Source organism: Berghia stephanieae, chromosome 1, assembly GCF_034508935.2.
Source record: "Berghia stephanieae isolate SIO BIC M18660-M18661 chromosome 1, UCSD_Bste_1.3, whole genome shotgun sequence".
Taxonomy (NCBI): domain Eukaryota; kingdom Metazoa; phylum Mollusca; class Gastropoda; order Nudibranchia; family Aeolidiidae; genus Berghia; species Berghia stephanieae.
In genome coordinates, this window is record NC_088360.1 from 52578084 (window position 1) to 52585391 (window position 7308).

The window sequence follows — 7308 nt, forward strand, 5'->3', positions numbered from 1 at the left end:
TTACATTTTTGTGTTGAAAATATCTTTTAAACATTTGAATGAGACTTTTAGGTACGTTGATGGTATGCTTTTGGAATTTCTTGGATATTTTAATTTTTTCACTATCCCATTTCTTTCCTTTTTTTTTATTACTGGCGCTGATATAACCTAAATGTTTTGCAAGCGCCATGAAACCCTTTTTCTGGATTGAGATTGCTTGGTATTTTTTCCCTGGTTATGTCCGAAATCTTTAGCTGGGAGGGAGACTGTCAAATAAAGAGATATTTTATTCCATTGTTAATCATCTCACTGTTATTGTTGTGTGGTCCTATCATTATTAGTTTTGGATGGTTGGCTAGGTGGTCTTCAGATTGGAAGGCACAGGGCTTGATTCCTACTCTGAGCGGCGTAAAGTTGAATCCTTAGAAAAGCTCTCTACTCACATTCTCTCACCGTACTCAGGTGTACAATGAGTACATGGCTCTTAACAACGTTGTTTCTGTCCGAAATAATTGTATTAATGCCTAACCGGCGTTCTATATCGTCCTACTTGTTGCTGTTGGCAAGGGACCCATTATAAAGCCCTTAGAGCGTGCTTAATGGATACTGCGCTGTTATAGTATAATAATATAATGGTCAGAAGTAATTTTATTTTGTCACCCCAGGAATGGCTTGGTGGATTTCGTTTCATGCCATGCATTAATCTTGTGAGTAGCATTATGTGTATAGTAACATGCTATGGTAGGGACACGATATGATGGTGTATACATCTACTAATAAGACATCTTTTTTTCCTTTAATATTCACTGTGTTAACCAGTAAAACTCTGAAAAAACCATGAATTCAAAAATTTGGCCAGAAAACTGGTCCTTTAAATATCGATCGATTTAAATGAATTCTTTTGGCAAAAACTCTCAAACCTGGGACTGGGTGGGGTTCCTACCTCCCATAGTGGGCAGAGGGGTACATACTGTGTCTTCTATCCCCTTATAACTGTTTTCCAACATGCTTTCTGTCTTTGTCTTGGAATGAGATTACTTGGTTTTGTCCTGGCCCTGGCCGGGGTCCTAGCTGGGAGGGAAACAGTCAAATGCATAGTTATTGTGTTGGGAGATGATATTTTTTTCCTTGTAAATCATCTCTCTATTATTATTTTTTGTTATTTTCAATGTATAATGTTAGCATTTGAGTGTATTCCTCTTGGTTGGATTTTGTGCTTGTGTCCGGATGAGAGGTGATCTCAAACTAGGTACATTGGTGGTGTGCTCTTGGAATCTACATATGTTCCCTATTTGTCCCCAGTTCCCTATGTCTTACTTTTTCTTGTGTGCTTTAATTGTAATTCTAGAACTTTTTACTATCCCATTTTCTTCCTTTTTACTGGCGCTGATATAACCTAAATGTGTTGCAAGCGCCGTAAAACCCTTAAAAACAAAAAACAAACAACATCAAACCTGGGACCTCACATGGGTCCTTTAAATCGATGAATATGTGAAGGAAGAGTTTTCTGGCCAAATTTTTAAAAGCATTTTTTACTAGAGGTAGAAAGTTAATTGGTTAACAAAATACCATAGGAACCATCAGTTCAACGAGCAAAATGTAACTATTACGTTCGGAACAATCGTATTTATTTTTAGACATATCAGCTGGTAATCTGTGTGCTCAACTGTTTTAAAATAAATGAAGTAACAAAATTCGACTTTTGCCTTTTGATCAAAGGTAAAATCAATAAGGACAATACAATGCTGATTTGTATTTTCAAATTATTCAATTTAAAAAATCAAATAACAACAGAAAGAAAAAAAAAAAAACAACATTAAACGTTCAAAGCATGACATCTATTATATATTGATTGTGAACAACACAGAACTATTAGCCTAATGAGCCACCTCACAAAAATTCTTTTGAAGATAATTTTACTAAGAATAAGAAATAAAATACGACCTGAAATTGGGGAGATGCAATTTGGTTTTGTTGAGGACAAGGGTACCAGAAATGGAATATTCACATTTTCAATGCTGATGGAAAGATGTATTGAAGTAAATAAAGATCTGTATATGTGTTTCATCGACTATTCAAAAGCCTTTGATAAAGTACAACACGAAAAACTATTCAAAATTCTATCATCCTTGGACATTGATGGTAAAGATTTAAGAATATTACGGAATTTGTACTGGGAACAAGAAGCAGCAATGCGTGTTGACAACGAACTAAGCAGTTTTACACCTATTAGAAGAGGAGTTAGGCAGGGGTGTGTTTTGTCTCCAGATTTATTCAACCTCTATAGTGAAATGATATTAAGAGATATCGAACATAAGAAGGGGGTGTGTATTGGAGGAAAGAATGTAACAAATCTGAGGTATGCAGATGATACGGTTCTACTGGCAGAATCTGAATGAATAAAGAATTATGATGTTGTAGTCAGGAGTAGTGAAAATATGGGACTGGAACTGAATATATCTAAAATAGAATGTATGACGGTATCTAAAAATAATAACCCACCAGCCTGTGTAATAACAAGCAGAGGACAAACAACAAGTTGAATGTTTCAAATATTTAGGCTTCAATGTAACATCCAATGGAAAATCAGATTGTGAAATAAAGAAAAGAATAGGTATGGCGAAGAATGCATTCAACCAGCTGCATACAATTATGAAAAACAGGAATATTAGCATGAAAACAAAAATCAAAGTCCTGGATTGCTATGTACTGTCTGTGCTGCTATATGGTTGTGAGAGCTGGACCATAAACAAGACCATGGTTAAAAGACTGGAGGCAGTGGAAATGTGGTTTTACAGAAGAATGATGAGGGTGTCATGGATGGAAAGGAAAAGAAATGGAAGAAATTTTAGAAATGGCAAACAGAAAAAGATCACTGATAACAAAAATCATCAAACGCCAAATGGAATTTTTAGGACACATTATCCGCCACCCTGGTTTGGAAATACTCGCCTTGACTGGAAAGATGAATGGAAAAAGAATAAGAGGAAGACAAAGAATAACGTATTTGAAAGGGATAAGAACTTGGACAGATGAAGCTGAGAAAGGTGGCGCTGCTTTAATAGAATTGGCAAGAGATAGATCAGCTTGGCGGAAGATGACCTCCGACGTCTGCTTCAGATATGGAACTACATGAGATGAGATATATATATATATATATATATATATATATATATATATATATATATATATATATATATATATATATATATATATATTATATAATATAATGTAAATTTTCACTCACATTTTTTGCCGAGACGACTCGTTTCTGTGTTTTTCCTTTAATTCACACTTCTTCAGTCGGCATAATCCATTCTCTGAACGAGTCGTCTCGGCAAAAAATGTGAGTGAAAATTTACATTATATATTAGCTCTAACCACCATTATCGAGCACTTTCGTACCTACAAGTACCCACCAACACTCATAAATATATATATATATATATATATATATATATATATATATATATATATATATATATATATATATATATATATCCTTTCTTACAAAAATATAGCCTTGTGGAGAACATTGTGCTTATTTGAGTCAATAAAAAAATTGATACGGAGCACAACTCTTCTGAAAGATTTGAAAAATAGAAATGTCTTTTTTTACAGATAGATAAACAGATAACTTGATTTCCTTTTATAATTTAAAGTCAGTTTGAAAGTTCGTTAAGTCAAACAGATATCATTAAAAATTTACCGAAGACACTAACACCTCATGACCACACCCTCCACTCTATCTGTCCAGTAGAGTCCTTACTTCCGTTGTGTTGATTTAGCGGTGATCAGTGTTATGTAGTAGTGTGTTCTCATTGCGTGTATGTTTATGTGTGCGTGTGTGTGTGTGGTGTATACATATATGTGTGTGTGTGTGTGTGTGTGTGTGTGTGTTTTGGAATGTGGTTGCGTGGAAGAAAAAAAAAAGGGGGGGGGTGTCCATTAAGTTGAGAAATTCCTGAGCAAAGGGGGGGGGGGGGGGGGGGGGGGGAGAGAGAGAGAGAGAGAGAGGGGGGTGTGTGTGTGTTTGCTAGGAACTGTCAGATTGGCATTTTTCAGCAAATCGTGGCATTCATAGTGATATAATTCACTTGATCACATGACGGTATTCGGATTTACAGAAATTTTAAACAAGTTTCGCCGATTAACAACATCAACGAGTATTACTGCTGATATGACAGTCTTTATATGCCATCGATGTGATAATTATTGCCCTGGGAAATATTTAGTTAAACGTTGTCGGCAAACTGTCAATTGGATCTGTCTAGCTTCTAGCCAGAACAAACCAAAAGTAGACAGATTCGGGGACATGATATTTTTCGCGTCCGCTTCAGATTTTCATTTGACCTCACATAAGTTAAGTAAAGGGGAGACATTCCGAAAGCTTCTACATCCCCAGTATTCATTCAATTTGTATTTTCACCGTTGATCTTTTGTCAGGCGTCTATTTATTCAATTTGTCATCATATAAAAGCGTTTTAAAAACTCTAGAACAAACCTTGATAGATTTGTGAAAGTTTAAAATGTCCTAATTTGACCATTGTTTTGATTCTTGGCCGCCATTTTAATTTGTGAAGTATTGAAGGTAGTGCAAAGCACTCCCAAGTAAAGCGTGGTAAAGACTTGCGACTTATTGATATTGATATCTACTGACTGATAAACTAAAATCATGCCGAATAAAGCATGGCACCGACGACAAGCACATCGATTAAAATGTGCATCTAATCGTAATCAAGCTAATCAAGAAAATGATTCTGGCAATATCGAATGAAAATAGTTCTTTCCCCGCGAAATTGCGGGCTTTTTACTAGTATAATATATATATATATATATATACCTTTGTATAATGATTATTCCCCCCAGTGGGATCCTGTGATTGTGTCGGGACATGACTTTTAGGTGATTTCAAACTAAAAACACGTATAGTGGTGTATGTACTCTTGGATTCTACACGTTCCCTACTTCACCCACGGCCCTATGTCTTACTTTGTCTCGTGTGCTTTCAATTGTAAGTCTAGATTATTCGACCATTTCATTTTCTACCATTTTACTGGCACTGAAATGACCTAAATGTTTTGCAAGCGCCGTCAAGCCCTTAAAAACAAACAAACAAAAGTTAAAAACCACACTATTGGGGTGTTCATATTTGTTTGTATGGTACTGAAATCGCACAGATCGCGCGAGATGGCCGAGTACAGAAGACATTGTACTTTCACTTGGGAGACCAGGCCCGTTCATTCGTTCTAATGAACGCGGACTAACTTTATAGTAATTTACTAGTCTAGTAAATGACTAGCTAGTCTTTAGCCCAAGCTTAGTAAGTGTCTAAAAAAAATCGGATTCAATGAGCATTATTTAGTCTCGGACTAGCTGGGCTTTAGCCTAGAAATGGGCGTGGCAAGTCCTGACCTAGTCCTGACCTAGCACTTGACTCTATCGGTTGTTTTGTGCTGCTGTTTGGGTTCTTCTCACGCAAAAGATTTAATCAGCGCCACATCCGCTTTCGTTTTGTTTAGATTCTATTTCCTTTTTAAATTCATTGACGAAAATGGAGCTCAACAAGAGAAAAACTATAACTTTTCAAACCCTGAAACTGCAGCCCTCCTGGAAAATACAATTATGTCGAGATTGCAGCACTCTGTGACAGTGCGAAAAAAAGAGAAGTACATTTTCTTTGTCACTAATGAAATGAAATAAAAATAGGCTATAGCACGGTCACTGACACTGGGCATCTGTAGGACTAGGACTGTAGGCTAATACAATACACCACCTCAAACATTTGTCAGTCCATATCTTTGCTTTTATGAGGTCTATTTTCATTTTGAAAAGTTCAAAGTGAACAACTAAATGACGCGACTCAGTGGTGTATTTGGTCTATCTTCATGTGAATAAATATTTTATTATTGACTTTTCCAAAATTCCAATAGGTCATTCATTTGTATGTCGTGATCTATTTTTCCTTGATTTCAGCTGTCTCCGCTCTAAACTATACTTTTCTTTCTCAATAAATAATTCATTTTCTGTTTGCAATGTATTACAGAGATGTTGATTTACGACATGTAAAAATTTCAAAGTTGTATCTGAAGCTGTTTCTGACTTATACTTGATTATCCATTTGGATTCTGTGCTTTGGTCACATTTTTGCCTATTAAGCTATATAGAGATTTTCCACCAAATAAACGGTCATAACTTTTTAACCAGTTGAGATAGAGCGATAATTTTTTCACTCTAGTTAATGTTTCACTCCCCTTTATTTTTCTACGCTAAATTAATACCCATAGCCACTATTTTGAAAAATTCTTGCAAGTGCCTACTGTAGGTCCCTGCCACTCACAATGTTGCTTTGTATTTGTATACCTCTAGACTACTTTGGATTGTGTTTATCTACTTCCTATCCCCTGCTCTGCTCTCTGATCCACCCTTTTACTACTTGGCAACCCGGTCTCGGGTTTCTAAAAAGAAAAAAGAAAGAAAATTAATGAAAAAAAAATAGTAAAGTAGGTTGGCATGTTCAATTAAAATTTTAAAGCATCATAATAGCTGACATGGCACCCATAATTTATCAATAAACAATATAAATAGATGTACTGTAGTGCGGAGGTTAGGCAATAAATTTCACCCTTCCTCTTTGCCCCTACTAAGTTGGGCTTTGTTGTCTTATGACACTTGCATTTGGACCAGTAGGCCCTACCGTGTGAGCTATCCACGAACACAAAAATATTCGTTTCAAACCCAAAGTCATTTCTAGATCCCTCTCTCACCCACTTCTTGAGATCACCGATTCGTTCACCACCATCGCGAAGTAATTTTGACCAGCAGTTAAGCTTAATAGCCAATATTCTCATCACAAACATATAACATAGAAACGATTGAGACATTGAGTATGCTCCAGTGTATGGGGTGAATTTTTAATTCAGAAAAGTGAGTGGAGCAGGCACTTATGTTGGTAACAACAAGATATGAAGTGAGTAGAAAAGTGCCAGAAGACAATAGAGAATAAAAAAATTTTTCGCGGCGGTGGTGGGGTTTGAACCTGCGACCTTATTGGTACGACAACTCCGCCTGGCAGGTGAGAGCGTGGCTCTACCGTGTGAGCTATCCACGAACACAAAAATATTCGTTTCAAACCCAAAGTCATTTCTAGATCCCTCTCTCACCCACTTCTTGAGATCGCCGATTCGTTCACCACCATCGCGAAGTAATTTTGACCAGCCACGCTCTCACCTGCCAGGCGGAGTTGTCGTACCAATAAGGTCGCAGGTTCAAACCCCACCACCGCCGCGAAAAAATTTTTTATTCTCTATTGTCTTCTGGCACTTTTCT